The 22,204-nt window shown below is 35.4% G+C and overlaps 1 pseudogene; it reads right to left on the bottom strand.

Moving 5' to 3' along the window:
• Positions 1-20,987: 20,987 nt before the first annotated feature.
• LOC145246332 (U2 spliceosomal RNA) lies at positions 20,988-21,113 on the bottom strand (annotated as a pseudogene).
• Positions 21,114-22,204: the final 1,091 nt, after the last annotated feature.

A 22,204-nucleotide genomic window follows, 5' to 3' on the forward strand; every position in this document is an offset into this window, starting at 1 on the left:
AGTTAACACCCCTATATTCAAAATTTCATGTCAGTACAGTCAGAGAAGCAGGGACCCGAAAAGAAATTTCAAAGTCTAGCAGTTCTGGGAAGAAACTATTAGAGTAGAGGGCTTTCTGGCATCTGGGGATTTCTACTATCTAGGGTGGCTTTTACTGCTTATCGGGTTTGTCGGGGGCATCTACGTCGAGGGGGTGCAAACACTATTTGTTCGTCGGAGTGTCTAACATTAAAATACTTGTAAAATAGGTTAAGGGATGCAACATTTCACCGGGGAGACAGAGGTTGAAGCCTAGCTCTCAGTTAGGGACCTATTAAGTTGGGGATTCTCTTTTAAACCCTGTCCAGGAAAAGAGACTAGTAGCAGATGCACCAGCCTAAATGTGACGACAATACTCTGTATATGAGCGAATGGTGACCTTGTAGAGGTACATGATACTTTCAGGCAAAAGTAACTCTCATCAGCCGCGGAAATCCCTCGATGTTCCAGCTCGTGTTCCCTGTGAAGGTCTAGCCGGGAAGTTTGAACGAAGTAATTTCAGGTAATATATCAGTAGCCAAATCTATTAGTGGTTGAGGAGATTTCTTGTAATTATTAAGGGAAACTAGCAGCATTGAATGTGACCATCATCCAATTTTCCCCATTTCTCTACAGACTGGAGGTCTTCATCTAGGGTTTCCGCCATTGCCTTAGATATGTGTTCATTTGTTTTCCCTTCATGCTTATTATAGAGTATCGTGTCATAAGAAAATAAACCCATCAAAGTAATACACAACTTTTATCAGGGAGGTCATTTATGAATATCAAGAAAATAAAGTTCCAAGGATCGATGTACACCCGCATTTATATCATATTGTTTTGACGTACGACCATCGAGAACAATCTGGATTCTTTTTTTATATAAGAAGAATTTAATTATGTTAAGTATTCGTCCAGTAATAACATAGGATCTGATTTTCTTGTGAAGACCATCGTGCTGTATTCTGTCAAAAGCCTTAGATATATCCATGACTACTACTCTAGCCACCCCCTGATTTGCCTAGTACATGGTATTTACGTTCAGAGATTACAGTTGGGATACATGTAGTAGAACGGGCTTACCTAAATCCATATTTTTGGCTGGGCAGAGGTTTAGCAAACATAAGATGGTGGACTAGAGCTGGATTAATGATTGACTCAAATATTTGGCCGAAAACAGGAGTGGGGGGGGGGCTAACGGGTCTATAATTTAATTGGTCAGTTATTTTGCCAGTATTCTTGTAAAATGGTACCAGAGAAACAGTTTTCCAGCAGTCAAGAAAGCAAGATTTGTTGAGGCACTTATTGTAAAGTTTGGAGACGACAGGAACAACCTGAGATGAGTATATTTTTAGTCGCGTGCAAGCGACTCTATAAGTCACTTCGTCGGTCTGTCGGTCGGTCATTCGATTTGTCGGTCGGTCGATCTGTCAGTCTGTCCGTAACACTTTTGTGCTTGGCCTTTTTGGTTAAGATAAAAGGTTTGTTGTTAATATATGCTTTTTAAGCCTTTCGGCCAATATCAAAGTGTAGTATCTGTTCTTACTACATAATGTACTTATGTTTGTAACTTTGCGAGGAAAAGTGGGGGATCACTTTTCTATATTAATTTAATGTAAAATGGTAACCCATTTTACAACCAGTCAGTCTCAAAGCCATTCAAGTCATTCTCCAGATCATTCAAGTTGTTTTTGAAGGATTCCAGTTATTTTTAAGCATTCAAGTCATTCTTAAGGTACTTCAATTCATCCTTAAGTTCATTAAAGTCATTCTAAGTTATTTATTTTTTATTTATTTAAGTCATTTCAGCCCATTCTTCGGTTATTTTAGTTTATCTTTAAGAATTTCATGTCACTCCTACATTCACGCATTCATTCATTACACGAGAGCACGCGACTAATGGCTATCAGCCTTGTTAATAGTACAGACGGGATGAGATCGGGTCCACATTATGATATCATGCACTTGAGAAGGGTGATTTTCTTGTGTGGTTTCTGTCCGCAAAGAAAAATCAGGGAGGGAGTGGTTTACTGGGTACAATATAGAGTTTGAAGTAAACCGACTGGAAAGTATGTTAGATTTCTCGGTTGCAGTGCAATGTTTGATAGTGAGGGAACTGTTGATTGCCTAGTATTTACTACACCGTTGTAGATTTTCTAGAAATCACGAGTTTCTAATTTCTGCGCTGCTCTGCGTTTTGTGGTGTTTTTTGTATATTCTCTCTTAGCTGTCGCTTTTTTTCTTACAATTGCATTTAATTTCTATACGCTTTTGTCTGTTGGATGAATATGCGGTATGCATGCTGCCTTTAGGTAATGGCAGCTGAACAAGTAGAAGTAAATCTTTGAAGAGAGTGGAGTTTGTGATAGAACTTCCGAGTGAGAACATGTGCTTTAATAGCCGATTTGAATATTTCAGTGCTCGCATTTGCGCACTGTGCTGCAGTAAGATAAATAAATTCGCCCATGAGTTATCTCTGGTGAGATCCCTGGACGCTTCTCAGTCAGCCTTCATATAGTACTTTGTAGTTTGGAGCGTTGGATCGAGAGTCTAGTGTGATTTCTACCATTATCACAGCGTAATCAGAATTCTCGAGTTGGTGATGTGCATTCGTTACACAATCACTGGGAACAATGACTCGACCAACTACAACCACTATATATGATTTCCTCCACTCTCTATCTGTGCTTAAATCTAAACGCAGATTCTATGAACAAATATACTTTCCCAGAATTACCCGCTTTGAAACACTGTTCCACTGGCCTGCTTCCCGGTTGATTTGTTGGTTGGTTGATTGTTTTTGTTTTACGGCATATCAACCCTTTTCGGGTTATTTAATGCCGAATCCAAAGATTTTGAAGAAAAATTTTTTAATAGAATATATTTGGTGTTTTCACGTCGGTTTCTATTTAACCCATAGTTGTGACCCTAACAGGTACTATCACTCTGGGTCAGAGTGGACCTGGGAGCAATGGTAATTAAAGGGTGGCGCCACACTCCCCAAAGCCCACAAGCTGGGGCCTCACCACTGGATATAGTTTAAGATCATATCCAGGACCCCCATTGAGGGACTTTTACCCTCGTATTCTAATGCCCCACCGACAGGGCCTGCTTCCCGGTTGAATATAACATGGTAGCTTTCAAATCCAATGTAAATAAGTTCTTGAGTCGTCCCCATAAATAATCAAATTCTTACCCAATTTAAACCATTAACGATTACTGCAATACCATAATAATATCTATTAACGTTTTGTGCCTTGATACATGACTCAAGTAAAATCACTTCAGAGCTGTGATTAACATTTTGTTCATCCTATGTATGCAAACATGTAATCGTATGATTGAGCTTGATAAGAACGTTTTTATAAAAAAAAAATGTAGAACTGCAAATGTGGATGCAAGCATAAGTTAAATTACTCATTTAGCGACATGTTATCGTCCAAACAAGTGTTTGACTTTCGAATTCTGGAACAATCCTGCAGACTCAATAAAATGGGAAAAATAATTTTATTATTCAAGCTTTTCTTTTCCAGCCTCGTCTACGTATTCTTCTTTTCCGAGATGTGTTTTTACCACCTTCATCATTTTGGTCTTGTTCTCCTGTATTTTCAGCATCCAGTTTTTATTCATCACTTCCTTCATCTTCGTCTTTCTTTATGTTCTTTTTCTTCTACTTCTTCTGCTTATTCTTCATCATCTTGTTGTTATTCTTTTTCTTCTTCTTCTTCTTTTTCTTCTTCTTGTTTCTTCTTTTTTATCATCATCATCATCATCATCATCATCATCATCGTCATCGTCATCATCATCATCATCATCATCATCATCATCATCATTATTTCTCTTACTCCTTATTTTATTTATCCTCATCTTTACCTTTTGTTACGACATTTTTTCCTATAATCTGTATGATCCCGCACAGTGGGGAGATGCTATTTAAAAAAGATGCTGCTAGGAACTGACGAATCGAATTAATTCACGTCCTGCTACCAACCAATCAGAAACCAGAATTGCTCAATAAATATTAAACCTTTCTGTAGTAATTTCACATACGTTTTTTACCGTGTCGACACGGGAAGAATCTTTTGCATCGGAAACTGTTCTGAAACTAAACATGGCTTACACTTCTAGACCTTGCGTCCGATTTACCTCTATATTTACCTTCACCTCAGCGTCCTTCCTTATTTCAATCACCATATCCTTCTTTTACATCATCATTAGGATCATCATGACCATCGTTATTATCATCAGTTACAACAGCAACATTAGCATCATCATCATATCGGTCTCGCTCGCCTTCATTTTCAGCGTCCAGTTCTTATTCATCTGTTTCTGTTCTTTTTTTTTCTTTTTACCTCACCCCGTTCGTCTTAATCATCTCTTATCTTCGTCTATTTTCTTTTTCTTCGTCATCATCATGATCATCCTATTTCTTCCACTCAATTTTTTTATCTTCATTTGGAAAAAAATGGAAATGGCACTAACTCTATGCAGGTTTTAATAACTTCCTCCAAATGGAGGATGTTTAACGGGAGTATGAAATTCACAAGCGGTCCCCAGTCGTATGTATATCCCTGTTAGGGCAAATGATAAGGTTAGGTTTTCACAATTCTTGCACGAAGTTATCGACGCCCTCCTACGTACAGCGCCTGGTATTCCCAAATTAGTCATCCATCTGATACTGACCAGCTCAATATTGCTTAACTTCGGTGATCTTACGAGAACCATGACTACAAGTAATTATGCCGTACATCTTTTCCGTTAGTCTTGTTCCTCTTCTTCATCTAGCTTCACCTCAGCATCCTTTCTTATCTGTATCACCATATCCTTCTTTTTCATCGTGATAATAAGCATCATCACTATGGTCATTATCATTATCATCATCAGCTGCAATAGCGTTATCATCATCGTCATTGACTTCTGTTTTTTGTAAATTTATTTGCCTGTAAAATTTGTAATCAATCAACTACACCATCTTCTATTGAATGGATGTTCGCATCTTTTGATGCTTGCTTTTGAAATAACAAATTGAAAATTACGGACACTGCGATAGAAGATGATTAAAAAACAGTCACATCAATGAATCATTTTTTTTTTTAAATACACGCCCTTGCCATAAGTGTCATATTTTAAGATGTTTTCATATTAGAAAATTTGAGGGATATTTATTTTAAACGTTATTTTATCAGCCGGCATCAACGACGATAAAGCAGACACGTAAAGGGCCACGAACTGCAGATGTGGAAAAATAACTGTTCGAAGAAATACACAATTAATTACATGGAAACGTTATAAGTCTTAGGCGTTTTTAAGAGTAAATGCGTTACCATATAATTTCACCGACGGTATTGGTGTCTTTCCATGTTAATATATATATATATATATATATATATATATATATATATACATATATATATATATATATATATATATAAACGAGAACGGGTCTGTCAACGCGAATATGCCGTATATATATATATATATATATATATATATATATATATATATATATAAACATATATATATATAAATATATACATACATAATTATATATATATATATATATATATCAAACGAGAACGGATGTGTTAATGCGAATATTCCATGTATATGTGTATGTATATACATATATATACATAAATATATATATATATATATACATAAATATATATACATAAATGTATATATGTATAGATATATATATACATATATATACATATATATATGTATTTACATATATATATATAAATACATATGCATATACATATATATATACATATACATATATACATATATATACATATATATATACACACACGTATATATATACACATATATACATATATAGAGAGATATACACAAATATGTATACACACAAATATAGATATACACAAATATGTATACACACATATATATACACACACGCACACACACACACACACACACACACACACATATATATATATATATATATATATATATATATATATATATATATATATATATATATATATATACGACATATTAGCGTTGACATACCGGTTTTCGTTTGGTCACAGAATTAAGCAACGTTGAGCCTAGTTTGGTTAGTACACAATGGGTGACCATTTGGTAATTCTAATCGCTGTATGTGCTCTCCGCTTATCTCGGCATTAGTTTTTAGGTGTGGTTTTATAGCCTTTGTAATGTTACAAGAATGTAGACGAAAACAAATATAAAAAAAAACATTTACCTTCTCTCATTAAATGAATTTGTAAAAATTTCTACAAAGATACAAAAATAGTCTCAAATATCTGTTACAGTTTTGAGAATCCCCTTTGTAAAGTAGCTTACCCTTTATTGTTGACTCATTGGTTTGTTAATTTCTCAGAAACAAAAATCCAACTTTTTTAATAGATAATATTTCTAGTTTTACTATTATGAGTGAATATGATAAAGGGCGTTCTTACTCCCTACTCTAGAAGAAAATTAAAAAATCCTTTAAAATTTCTTTTTTCCATATTTTCGGAACGGCCGCGTACGACAACCCCACGATTTCAATAAACAACATCTGTTAAAAACGTACCATATCCTTGATACCTCTTCTATCAATTTAAGTGGGCAGTTAAGTTTAATAGTAAACTATATAGGAGCCTATTTGTGTACAGGCCTACACACAACAGAATCAAGTGTTTACTTCAGAAGGGAGCCCCTTGATATCTTAAAACTTACTGAAGTAAAATAAAAAAGAGAGACGTTTAGCTTTATTATATATATATGTATATATATATTTATGTATGTATAAAGATATGTACATATATATATATATATATATATATATATATATATATATATATATATATATATATAGTGTATAAATGTGGAAATTAAAGGAAAATAGTAAAATCAATTCGTAAAGGAGAGACTAGTTGAGATAATACAAAGCTCAAGAAAATTATACTGAAACTTATTTAAAAGTAAACAAGAAGAGAAAATGAAGATATAATATATATATATATATATATATATATATATATATATATATATATATATAGAGAGAGAGAGAGAGAGAGAGAGAGAGAGAGAGAGAGATTCATTTATTCAACAGGGTGCAAATTAATTTAGGGATGCTGGGTACGTGGCATTTCCAAGTCTATTGCTTCTCATCAGAAAAGTGGAGAATGTGCTAGGTAACATTATTAGGGATTTAGGTGCGAAATAAATTATTAAAGCTGTTTAGTGGAGCTACAAGTTGGGAAGTGTAGTTTGTGTTATGTAATGATATATGTATAACTTACTACCTAGCTCTACCTATGTATTGAGCACTGTTGAAGCAAATACTGAAATTTACGCATGAAATTATATCTTCGTATATTAATTTATGATATTAAATTAAGTAATCATATACGAGAGGTGTGCGATAAGTAATGCCCCTGATCCACTTCTAGTTATCTGATCTAGCTGAAATTTTGCATGCGCAATGATTTATATCTTTCCTGGTTATGTCGCAAATTACAGCTCTGACCTAATTGTGGTTTCTGTTTTAAAGGTATTTGAACTAAGTCAGGTGTGAAATGGAGCCTGTTGAATGTCGAGCCGGTGTTTGTATTTGAAAGTGTTGTATATTGGTTTATATTGGAGGAGATGATATATTAAAACGTGTCATGTGTTATCTAGTGGATGTAAGATATTGTTCTATTAACAGACAGAATAAAACATATAAAATCGTATGTATGTTGTTTAGCCAGGGGACATGATATTGACGTGTAAACTGAGTCATGTTCATATGTAAGAAGAATAATGTATGCTTCATACCTTTTTTCTTGAAGAGTTTTTCTGTATCTTCCTCCTGCTCCGTGACGAATCATGAAGCGATCAGCACCATCCAATTGAGACATCGGTTCTTATTTGTGAAATCAAAAAACTTTATATTTTTATAATATAAATTTATTACAGTTGTCACAAATGCTTTTCACAGGATCTGCAGTTCGTCTACATTTTCTATTCTTACAGCCCGCTCATAGCTTTCTGTCCACCCCTGTCTAGACGTCTTGTGCTTTGGTGGTCAATTCTCAACTCTCTGAATCTCTCCAAAACTAACTACATCACGTGTTCTCTTACGTCACCTAATTACGTGTCTTAGACTAACCTAATGTCCACAACTAGTTATTTGTTTATTCAAAACCAAAATAATGTTTACATCTATTTTCTATTTTCACATTCCTTTTGCTATTCACACGTCAATCATTTCTTCCTTAATGTAATTGTTTATTCTTCTAATCATAATAACTGATCCAGCGACAACCCATCGCTCAAATCAATTAATAATAATGCAATAACAATAATAATAATGTTTAGACCCTTGACCCCGCTTGCCACAGTTAACAGATACTACGCTATGATCACAGCCTAAAGAGTCATAACATTACAAAAGGACGCACACTACAGGAGACTTTTGATGAAATGAAAGAAACTTATGGTGATAATGTCCCATCATATGACCTTGTAAAACGCTGGTATCCTGAATTCAAACATGGCCGGAAGTCTGTGAGAACAGCTCCCAAACCTGGTCGCCCCCCTTCTGCCATTAATGATGCATCTGTCCGTCAAGTTGAGGCTGCCATTTTGGAAGATCGGCGCATTACTCTTCGTTAAATAGTCCAAGATATCAAGATTAGTACAGGGTATGTGGAAACTATCATGCGTGACCATTTGCATATGCATAAGGTGTCTTCCAGATGGATTCCCAGGTTGCTCTCACCATTCCAGAAGCGAGAACGCGTCGAGTGCTCGAAAATGAATTTGGAGATGTACCAAGATGAGTCAAAGTTTTTAAAAGACTGATTACATAGGATGAAACCTGGGTCCATCACTATAATTCAGAGACCAAAGCCCAGTCAATGCAGTGGAAGCAATTGGACTTACCACCTCCAAAGAAGGCAAGAGTGCAGCCCTCAGTTGGCAAGGTAATGCTCACAGTCTTCTGGGACCAGGACGGAGTAGTGATGACAGATTTCCTGGCAAAGGGTATCACAATTACAGGAGCCTATTATGCTTCACTTTTGAGGAAATTAAGGGAAGCTATCAAAATCGAGAGGCGGGGCAAGATCAGCAAAGGTACCCTCCTCCTGCAGGACAACGCTCCGGTCCACAACTCGCATGTTGCCAGATCAGAAGCAAGGTTATGAAATCCTCCCCCCCATTTTCCCTACTCTCCTGACCTTGCGCCGTCTGACTTTCACCTCTTCCTAGCCATGAAGTTGTTTTTGAAAGGAAAGCGTTTCCCAGATGATGCAGCCTTGATTTCTGAAGTCACGTCGTGGTTGGAGGACCAACCTTGGATGTTCTACAAAAATGGTCTCCAGAGCTGTATCAGACGATGGGAGAAATGCATAACTCTGGGTGGTTCCTATGTAGAGAAAGACTAATAACTGTGCAAAGTTTCGTTGCTCTACTGCTATGAGAAGTGGGTCAGAGGCATTACTTACTGCACTCCCCTCGCATGTGCCGTATGTGTTGAAGAGGTTTATGTTTAATAGGTAAGTTTATGTTATGTTTGTATATTTTCAGATAAACACAGTGCTTAAACGTAATGTAGGTTATTATGAATAGTCGTAGGATTATAAATTATTGCTGTGTAAGTATAACTATAAGTAATACTTCCCACCTGACTACAACCTGGATGTCTTCAAGTCCAACGTTAACAAATTCCTAATGAACCGCCCCCTTAAGTAAACTCTTCATTAAATCTCCACACTAATGTACTGTACTTGCAATAACCCTTATCTCTGAGTGGCTTCCAGGCCTTGATATGTGGTGACCACCGTGTAAAAAAAAATAATTAAAAATAAAAATTCTATTGCGCGTGTGGATTTAAAAAAAGAAAGCTCATTAATTAAAGGAAAAAATTCCGAGATTAACCCGATTATGATTTGCAGAATATAATAGGAAGATAGAAAACATTGAACGAAAAAAAAACGGAGAACGAGTCCCCACAAATTTCACCGAAAACTTAAGAAAAATCCGAATTTATTTGGAACAAATAAAATACCTGGGTCATATGAGATAATAATAGATAAGGACGGAAGTAAACCCGATCCGGATAGGCCCACAGCAATAAAAGACATGCCAGAGCCTTATAATGTAACTACATTGCGGGGTGTTTTAAGGCTCGCGAACTATTATCAAACGTTCATTAAGAACATGCATGAATTGCGCCCGTCATTTAATGTACTATTAAAAAAGGACAAAGAACTGGGTCTGGACGCCTGAGTGTCAGTCAGCATTTCGGAAGTTGAAATATGTACTAACGTCAGATTTGTCCTTGACTCATTTCCATCCGGAACAACGCCTGTGGAATCGTCTTCCGTTTTCCTGCTTTCCAGCTGACTACAATATGGTAGTCTTCAAGTCTAACATAAACAAGTTCCTGATGAGCTGTTCCACTTGTTAACAAATTTACCGAATTTCCATTACTAACGATTACAATATTGTCCAATTTCTACTGTATACTCTTTAACCCTTATCCTCGAGTGGCCGCTTGGCCTTGATAAGTGGTAATAGGCTGAAGAAGATAATTTCATCAAGGAAACGAAATAAAAAATTCAATTAGATTAATTGGCGGCGGAGGTTTATTCTATGTGCATGAGGTTCTGTTGTACCGAGAAAAGGCAGTAGTCCTAACTACACTACAAAAGAAAATTCTAAGTGATTTCCATACGGGGCATCCTGGGGCGACGAATGAAGAACCTCCTAGGTCCTACGTTTACTGGAAGAGCATGGACACTGATATAGAAAGCACGGTAAAGTCGTGTAATGAATGCGCATTGGCTACAAAAGCGCCCCAATACAATTTATCCCTGGCCTTAAGATGACGACCCATGGCCAAGGATACACGTAGATTACGCAGGCCCACTGGGGGGACTATTATTTAATGGTGGTAGACAGTTTTCAAAATGGCCTGAGGTATTCCGATGTAAAAGTCTAACGACAGATTTTACAAGCAGTGCTCTTCACGGACTGTATGCTAGGTTTGGTGTAGTGAATTGTCTAGTGTCAGACAATGGCATACAATTCACTTCAGTAGATTTTAAAGGCTTCTGCGAGGATTTTCAGGTTAACTACATAACGACGCCAACCTATCATCCTTGATCGAACAGTCAGGCGGAGAGGTCTGTAGACACGCTGCAAAGAACCATGAAGAAAGCTTAAGGAACGCTCCCAGAAAAGGTGCTCCAGCAGTTTTAAAGGTTTACCGAAATACGCCAAATGAAAGCGCTCGATCGAAGATGTCGCTGGCAGAGTTTATGTTCGCGAAGAAAATTAGGCCGGTTTTCGAGAAGGTCAAAGATTTACTCACAAGAAGCATTTAAACCAAATTCGGAAACGTATCACGGATGACGAGGGATAACCTCCTGCTGAACAAGAAGAGGTAATCGACATGTTCGACCTGGTAACACCACAAGCAGCCGGACAACACCGGTCTTCCAGAAAAATGAAAATGATCGACCCGATAGGGACCAATTCCAGGAAAAAGAGCTATACAATCATCCCAGGGGAATGAAAAGCTCGGGAGGGGGTGTTGTGGGGTACAAATCACCTCGATTTGAGAACTAAGTGAAATCAACCAGTCCTATGAATACCACTAGTTTCAGAGACTAAATGGAGACGTTGATACTATGTTTAACCGCATGCTACGAACACGTTCCTCTAATCCCACTTTAGTGGCTACTGTAGTCTTTATGATGAATATATATTATATTTTATACACTTTACACTATTTGGTTTTTTTTTTTCATTTGTGATCCCCAACACAGGTCTAAAACACTTTTTGTGCTCCAGAATTTATTGTTTTATATAGTCACCTACAGTCACTAGTATTTTATTCTTTCGGGAATCATCAGTGAAGGCAGTTACGATTACAGCCGGTCAGCAAATTTGAACTCGGCCACGAAACCAATTTTGTCTCAATTATCTAGGAACAAACCACACGGCCAATGTTAACCGAGAAAAATACAGTTAAAATTAACATTTATTTAAAGCGTAAATGTCAAGACGGACGAGAGTGATCTTATGATCTGCCCACGTTAGCTTAATGGACCGACTTATTTCACTTCAACAATAAAAACCGAGTTCTTACAGGGGCTAACACCATTATTATAATTATTTTTTTAATGAGCAAAATATGTTTGTCAGATCATAGAAATAAAAATTTAAAACAGTCTAACTTATTTTATGCACGTTATTATAATTAAACATGTCACCACCATTGATCTATATTTGTTTTATTTCGAATTATTTGAGCTTCGTTCGTAGTTTCCTTTTCTCATGTTCACCCCCAAAACGACCTTTTTAAATCAACAGAAAAGCAGCCATCTTCGCTCATTATAATACTCTTCCTCACACAGAACTACTAGCCAAACATCACCGAGGAAAACGATTGGTTCAGAAATGATGTCTTATCCAGCATATTCCCTTGAAATAGCTCCATATGACTATCATTTAGGCAAAAGATTAAAAAAAAACACATTTAGATAGTTTTAAGTTCACATCAAGAGAGGAGATTGAGCATAGATAGAATTCCTATTTCATATAAAAACCTAGAGTCTTACAAGCAAGGCATTTATTTCATATAAAAACCTAGAGTCTTACAAGCAAGGCATTTATTTCATATAAAAACCTAGAGTCTTACAAGCAAGGCATTTATTTCATATGAAACCTAGTGTCTTACAAGCAAGGCATTTATTTCATATGAAACCTAGTGTCTTACAAGCAAGGCATTTATTTCATATGAAACCTAGTGTCTTACAAGCAAGGCATTTATTTCATATGAAACCTAGAGTCTTACAAGCAAGGCATTTATTTCATATGAAACCTAGTGTCTTACAAGCAAGGCATTTATTTCATATGAAACCTAGAGTCTTACAAGCAAGGCATTTATTTCATATGAAACCTAGTGTCTTACAAGCAAGGCATTTATTTCATATACAACCCAGAGTTTTATAAGCAATGTATTTATTTCATATAAAAACCTAGAGTCCTACAAGCAAGGCATATATTTCATATAAAACCATAGTCTTACAAATAAGGCATTTATTTCATATAAAAACCTAGAGTCTTACAAGCAAAGCATATATTTCATATAAAACCTAGAGTCTGACAAGCAAGGCGTTTATTTCATATGAAAACCAAGTCTTACAAGCAAGGCATTTATAAGTTCGTTGTTAGATGGAATAAAGTGATCGACAACAAAGGTACATTTTTCTATCGACTTAATATGTTACAAATAAATAATTACAAAATCAAACCCACAACAATGCATTTCGATTTCTATATAAAAACAAGTCTTAAAAACTCTTAATATTTCTTATGTTATGATCAAGTGCCGAGTAGCTCTTTAACAACATTTTCAAGAACATTACCTACGTATAAATCGATGCCTCAAAAATAAATAAATAAATAACCATAAAATCGTCTACCAGAAATTCGACTCATACACAAGTATATACGGTAGGCAATTTGCGATACGTTGATAAAGTAAGGATAACCTTTATTGTATTTCATAATAACTGCGATGACTATCTAAATAAGTTTTTGAATCGATGCTTCTTGTGATCAGCCGCTAAATCTCATCTGTACGTATTCATACTTCACACATTTTTTTTTGTTTATTTACTTTCTAATTTCGTATTTCGTTTCATCATAAACGTTATCGTTTAGTTGCTGTGTCTTTTTTTTCTTTTTTGTACCCTAACGTGCAGTTAACAACTTTTCCGTTCTTGTTGCATCGATAAGGAAACAAAGAAAAACGAAAAATAGAAATAAAAAGATCCTTAATGATAGAATAGGAATATTTCCAACTCGCTGTACGCAGATATTGACGAGATAACACCGTTTCGTTATCATTTCAATATGGTAAGATCTGATAACGGTCCCTTTTGTAAGAAAAAAATAGTCAATTTTAAACATGTTGTTAACTAATGTTTTCACACTTGTGTAGCATTGCACCAAACTGGAATGAAAAGAAATGTAATTTAAGACGTGGAATCATTTTTCTTTTTTTTTTGTATTTTATTCTGTCGTTCTAAATAGTTGACATCAAATGACATCCATCAATATATATATATATATATATATATATATATATATATAATAAATTCCACAGCCAAACAACGTCGCAGCTCACAAGAGCCATGAAAGTCAAAGAACCGGAAGTCCAAAACTCGAGTTTCGCCCTCATTTGGGCTCATCAGTTAGACACATCCGAACTCAGGATTCGAAACCCGAGCCTCTTGCATGCAAGGCAAGCACTCTACCAACTGAGCAAACGCCCTGCACACAAGAATTCTATTAACCAACATAGATCAAGCAAACCGCGCCGATATCCGACTGTGAAATGAACCTACCTCATATCGACAAAATATATATATATATATATATATAAATATATATATATATATATATATATATATATATATATATATTGAATATGAAAACTAGTGGCTACACATATGCAAATATGTTTCAGTGATTAACCTGCGAAGGAAAATCATATCATCAGGCCAAGAATATTTGGCCTGATGATGTGATTTTCCCCAGCAGGGTTTTCACTGAAACATATTTGCATATGTGTAGCCACTAGTTTTCATATTTAACATATTTATATCGCTCTGTCTAAACATTGAGCACTTTTTGGAGACAAAACAATACTACCAATAATATATATATATATATATATATATATATATATATATATATATATTAAAATAAATGTAGGAATACTCAGAGTCGTTTGGGTTTTTTACAAAGGAATCACCACTTATCAAGGCCTAGAGGTCACTCGAGAATAAGGGTTAATGTGTGTACGGTAGTCATTGCGACAATACCGTAGTAATCGTTAACAGTGGTAATTGTGTAAAATCCGATTATTTAAATGATTGGTTCCCCAAGAATTTGTTTACGTTACACTTGAAAACGACAGTGTTGTGGTTAGCTGGAAATCAAACCATCAGAACAGAGTTCAAGAGACGGATAGTTCTAAGAAACGAAGCTTTGTTTGTGGACTCTACGTGTTGGATTAGTCACTGATAGCGATTAAGGGGAATTTATTGATAGTAGTTATAACTAGCCGGGTGGTTTTTACGAAAGTTTGACAAGAGGAAGGCCAGAGATCAGAGCTCAGACGACTAGGCACAATGAAAATAACGATGTAGCAGACACAGGCTCGCAGCGTCTCTGTTGTGGGAAATAGGTCGCAAAGAAGAGAAAAAGAATAACATACTGGATTACGAAGTTGATTTGGAATTCTGCCAGGGTACCTCCGGCCCAGATCTGTGTATAGTACTCCATCCTAGGACGTACGTACTTGGTTCATATACAAGTAGTTGATATCTACTGGACAGGTAGAATGATCCATATTTTTTCCATCGACTTTGGCCACGGATTTGATGTATATATCTGCTCCATATCAGCTCCACAAGACGAGAGCCGTTCATTTTACTTGAGGCCAGCCGGCGGTCAGAGTGATTATAATGGAATAAGAGAAGCTTGGTTTTAGATGCGTTAATTTTCCTCCATAACACACACACACACACACACATATATATATATATATATATATATATATATATATATATATATATATATATATTGCACGCCTGTGGAACTCTGTTTCGTCTGCCTGCTTCCCTCCGGACTACAACTTGGATGTCTTCAAGTCCAATGTTAACAAATTCCTAATGAACCGCCCCCTTAAGTAAACACTTTGGAATAAGAGAAGCTTGGTTTTAGATGCGTTAATTTTCCTCCATAACAATTTTAGGAAAAGAAAAGAACACGCCAACGATTGAAAGGGAACAACTGTGTCTTGTTTATATAGCTGACATGTGGCTCCAGTTGGATTACAGTACACGAAGTTACAGACTGCTCTCAACACAAATTGAACTTTGAACGCTGCGATTACAATCTGCACAGGTTATCGTTATATTACCATCACTGGAATTATAGAAGACTAATCCGGATATACTGTTGGATCTGAATTTAGTTCAATTCTGTGGTATTATAGATTATGCTTGCATTAAATATCTTTATTTCACTCTTTCTTGTCACTAATTCATGTAATCACCGGGCGTTGAGTTTGATTCGCTAATTGGTGGGAACCGGCATTCAATTGATAAACGTCAGTCGACAGAATGACACAGGCACGAAACTAATCCGAACCTGCATGTGACATTTCCCATTAAGAGTCGTTCGCTCCTCTGTTGCTTCGGAATGGCCGACTCTTGTGCGTTGTTTTTGATTTCAACTCATTCGATGCCAAGAAAAGCGGCTTAAACCACGCTGAAAACAATTCTGTCGAATCATCTGTCCTACGACAAAAGTAACACAAAGCATTCAATAGCCGACAGATGTTTGTGAGCTTAATTATTACTAATTGATCAAGATGAAGCCTAACAGATTATCTGTCAGTAGATATAATTCCGGATCTTTTTTTAATTTTTTTTATTTTTAGCTGTGCGTCTAATATGTACAGTTTTTTTGTTTTTTTTTTTAATAACGAATCGCTAATTGCTAAGTCCAATGATTACCCAATGATAAATGTTTATTAAGTTTCAAATATTGTGAGCCGGAAAATTGGATTAACAGTATTCGCTTACATTGAATTTAAAAGCAATAATAATGTAAATAAAATACATCAATATATATATATAAATTGTTGTTGGCGTTTTTTTAGCGATGTTAACAACTTCGAGACGCTGTTATTTTATTTTTTTCCGCTACCTTAGCAGTTTTTAAAACTCTTTTTATTACACACACACACACACACACACACACACACACACACACACATATATATATATATATATATATATATATATATATATATATATTTTACACAGTGATTACCACTTATCAAGGCCCGGAAGCAAATCAGGGATAAGGGTTATTGCAAGTACATTACGTTAGTGTGGAGATTTGATGAAGTGTTTACTTAAGGGGGCGGTTCATAAGGAATGTGTTAACATTGGACTTGAAGACATCCAAGTTGTAGTCCGGAGGGAAGCAGGCAGACGAAACAGAGTTCCACAGGCGTGCAATATATATATATATATATATATATATATATATATATATATATATATATATATATGTGTGTGTGTGTGTGTGTGTGTGTGTATGTGTGTGTGTGTGTGCATGTGTGGTTATATGTATGTATATGAATCAATGAGTCGCCCTCGTGTTTTATGGAACGTATTTATTCATTAAACATTATTCCATGCTTAAAAGGCATGCCTTTTTTGCGCGTAGTATTATTTAATATATATATATATTAGTAATCCAGATACAGTACTGTTTCGCTGTATCACATCTCATCAGTGCGGCTAGACAGCCACTTACCTCAAGCCAGGATCGATACCCGACTGTCCGTACGACCGTCAAAAGTGTGAACTATTACACTTATCGGCAGCTGCTGTGTGAATTAACAGCGTTTTGACATCATTCGAATACCTAAGCTTGATTTATTTACACAAAGCGCATCGCTTAATACGCTAATTGTATATTGTGTATCACATTCCAATGCGCTGCACTCAAGGAACATTATGCATCAGGCATTATGTAGCCAGACTTTATGGGCACCATGTACATTATTTAGCCAGACTTTATGGGCACCATGTAGATTATGTAGCCAGACTTTATGGGCACCCTGTATGTATATATATATATATATATATATATATATATATATATATATATATATATATATATATATATATATATAATTATTACTATGATAATTTTTTAATACCTATGGACATTAATGTTTCATCCTTTCAGAAACCTATCAATACAGGGAGTTATGATTACAGCTGGTTGGGAGATTCGAACCTGGCCACAAAACCATCTGAATCTATTAGCAAGGAACAAGTATGGCTACATAATCTACACGATGCCTACAAAGTCTGGCTACATAATGTAGTCAGACTTTGTGGGCACCCCGTATATATATATATATATATATATATATATATATATATATATATATATATATATATATATATATATGTTATCGCCTATTTGGCTATAACCCAAGGCTCGTTGTTGTTGTTGTTGTTTTTTTTTGTTTTTTTTCTGTAAATAAAGAAGCAGCACGAGCAGTGTAAAAGCGGTGGGCCAGTGTTTATTTTGATGATCGCTAAGACCTGTTGGAGTGTGGAGGAAACGATAATTCTGCTCAATACGTTTCAATATTACATAGTAAGGTGGAATTATTAACGCCCTCTTTATAGAAAACAGAACCTCTTGTCATGCTGTTAGGGCGACACAACATCGGTTGGGTCGAAATGAGATTGCCAAGTGTGTCCTCGAATATTAATCGAATGAAACATCTCTGGAGCATATTAGACTGGAACCTTTGCAAAAAATAAAAGGAGCCATCTTTTAGCATTATTGCGTCATAAATGGCAATAAATTTCTCAAGATGAAATCTCTCAACTTATCTTAGAAGGGTCGTAGCATTAAAAAACAGCATCGGGAATGGTAACCAAATATTAGATACTAGCGGGGGTACCCGGCGTTGCCCGAGTGTTTGTTTCCGGGACGGGGGGGTTAAAAATGTTATGGTAGGTAAGTAGGAAGGATCAAACCCGGAGTCATGAGTAAAAGTAGGAAAATAAAGTGTGAAAAAAAAAAACATCTGCAACGTTAACAGTTCGGCCACTAAGAAAAGTCCATTCCAGTTGTTTAGGAGAAAAAAAAAAAACGACTACGGTAGGTCGGCGCGAACGTGAAAATATAATGTGAATTGTCCAGCACGCTAACCACTACGCCACAGAGCACTGCAGCTTAGTTTAGTGATTTTAAATAACTTCACATGAAAGAACTACGAAGCCAAACCGGTGTTCTCTTCTCAACTGTTCCTTGTGAACGATCCCCAAACGGTGTTAGATGGTGGCAGGGGGACGAGGAATTTATTAGAGAGAAAATATTTTACCACTTCCATTGATCTTAACCGATTTTGGCCGTGACTTCTCAGCAGAAAAAGTATAGAAATCTTAGATTATCGAGGAATTTGAGAAATAATAAGCCTATAACACACCTCAGATATTGTTCTGCCGTTTGTGCATATTATATTTGCATGAAATATCTTGATTTTTAATCCTATTAATGTCAAAATCAGACGGGGAAAAATGAGTTCATTTTATTTATATAGAGATATAAATTTTTTACCACTTATTTTTTTATTTTGTTCTTAAAATTATATCTTTATTCGAATAAACTGTTTCTATACGAATCTATTCTTTTCTATCATGCCTGTGTACAGCTATTTACTTATATATAAAAGGCAATTTGAACCAAAGTTGACACTTTAATCATAAGTGAATCTCAGAAGTTTTATCACCGCAAAACCTTAAAGGCCAGGCGTATAAAATCAACTGTAGGTTCTTTGATAACCAGGGGGGCGTTCAAATGAATATTACTTTTCAGAGCACAAGTTAACCGTTACACTTTTGTATTTAAAATTTTAATTCAAGTCACCACATGAAAAAAAAATCATGAAATTCAACAGTAGATTCTCTACAGTGCAATATAGACAACAATGAACTCTGGACTAAGTAACTGCGGAGAGTTAGGTAAAGTTTCTTCTCTGAGCACCTTACTATAGCAGGTAATGTATTGATTTGATTGACGAATGGAAGATTTTACTGATTTCAATGAAAATAAAAATATTTGCAAATGTAGGACATTTGATGCCCCTCGTTTAATCCCGAACAATATCGGGTCTCCATGCTAATATATATATACATATATATATATATATATATATATATATATATATATATATATGGGGGGGGTTAATGTGTGTGATTACTATCACATGAATTAATATACGAAGAAGCGTAAATTTTCAGTATTTACTTAAGCAGTGCTCAATACATAGGTAGAGCTCGGCAGTAACTTATGAAAATATATATGGCAATCAAGCTACACAGAATATTCTGCGTTTTATTCTCGTGAGAATTCTTCAGGTTTATGCTCATCATAAATCTGAGGAATTCTAACAAGAATGAAACGCGGAAAATTCCGTTTAGTTTGATTAGATATATATTTTCATAATTTACTATATATATATATATATATATATATATATATATAAATGTGTGTGTATATATATACGTATATATATGTATATATACACATTTATACATGTATATATATGTATATATATGTATATATACACATTTATATATATATGTATATATGTGTGTATATATATATATATATATATATATATATATATATATATATATATATATATATATGAGAACACTGTAAGTTACTCTCGAGTGTTAATCGTTGTCAAGTGTGACCTTTTCCGAATCTGATAATTCGTAGCAGTTAGTGCGGTATTTTGCAATGGACACCAGTATATCAATCCGTCAACTAGGGCGTCCGAACGCATAGGCAATGAGGTCTTCAGTCTGTCGACGGTGACCTTTGTAGGGATTGTTTTAATCAGATATATTATGTAATAACGAGGTCAGCAAGTGCTTCCTGGATTGTAACGCCTCCTTTTAATGTCTCTTTTTTAGGACGCCGACGTCCCGATATGTTAAGAATGTCATTTTGGCAGTAGTTCAAACAATGTACTTGTCGTTACGTTCTTCAACATCCATATATTTTATAATGATAAAGCAGGTTGCTTCCTCATAGGAAACAAGTCCGATAGCCATTCGTCGCGTGCTCTCGTGTAATGAATGAATGCGTGGATTGACATGAAATTCTTAAAGATAAACTAAAATGGCCGTAAAATGGACTGAAATGACTTAAATGAATAAAAAGTAAATGACTTAGAATAACTTTAATGAACCTAAGGATAAATTGAATGACCTTATGAATGACTTGAATGCTTAAAAAATAGTTGGAATCCTTCAAAAACAACTTGAATGACCTGGAGAATGACTTGAATGGGGTTGAGACTGACTGGTTGTAAAGTGGGGTATCATTTTACATTAAATTAATACAGAAAAGTGATCCCCAACTTTATATCACAATACGTACAGCATGTAGTAAGAACAGATACTACACTTTGATATTGGCCAAAAGGCCAAGAAAAGGGTATTTAATTGCTCGCCCACCGAGTAAATTAGGCACAAGGCCGATTTTTAATGTGAGGAGTGAAGGGGAAATGGGGACCAACTCCCCGGGGAGTAGGGGAGCTGGATAGTGACAATTGGTATGAAGGGTTGCTCCTACATTCACCAAGGTCTTATATGTGAAGTTGCCCCCACATATGGTCTTTGCTTGCAGTATCTGCCGGAACAGATACTACACTTTTATCTTGGCCAAGAAAAGTTTATTTATTTGCTCCCCCATTGAGCATGCGTATGTATATTTTTAGTTACCTTCTCCAACCGTCCCTTTTTGCGTTACTGCTTCCTCAATATCATAGCATCGCCCCCAGGCGGACGGTACCACCCACGTTGGGAAACATTAATCGAAAACTTATCGTTGGTTAATTTTTTCACTTGAAGTAGCACACTTTAACCTATTTACGTCAAATGGCTTCATACTTTGTCTGGAGCGATGTACAGACGAAAGATACAAAGATTTAAATGTCTCCTATTTATAACATTGTAAGTAAATGTTTGGTCGTATACATTGGTCATTTCATTGTCCTGTTTTTCTGCAATGATTGTGTCAATATTAATAGTAATATTTCCTCCCCCCACATACAAAGGAGAGGGCATTAATCATTGCAGTTGACTTATATCTTCCCCTTAATGACGTCATATTTACTTTCGTATTGGAATCGTAAAAATTTCTTATTTATTTCATTTTAATAATAGAAAATGTTTGAGTATTAGCACTCTACTAACCTGACCCGTAAAAATTCCACGGAATCAGAAATATATTTAATCAACAAATAATTAATTGCTGCCAAAATATATAAATATATATAATTATTTTTTTACTATAATAATTAAATACCTTCAGACACTAGTGTTTCATCCTTTCGGGATTCTTCAGTGCAGGGTGTCAGGATTACTACCAGTCGAACGATTCGAACCCCGCGACACGAGACATCTCTGGCTCGATTAGCGGAGGCCGTATCAATTCGGCTACCATTAACCGTGTGAAATAGCGTTGAATTTTAAACATTTTGATTTAAATGTTCATTACGTCAGACAGACAGTGATCAAATCGTTAT

Source organism: Euprymna scolopes, chromosome 23 (assembly GCF_053919585.1).
Source record: "Euprymna scolopes isolate OS-2025 chromosome 23, ASM5391958v1, whole genome shotgun sequence".
Classification (NCBI taxonomy): Eukaryota; Metazoa; Mollusca; class Cephalopoda; order Sepiida; family Sepiolidae; genus Euprymna; species Euprymna scolopes.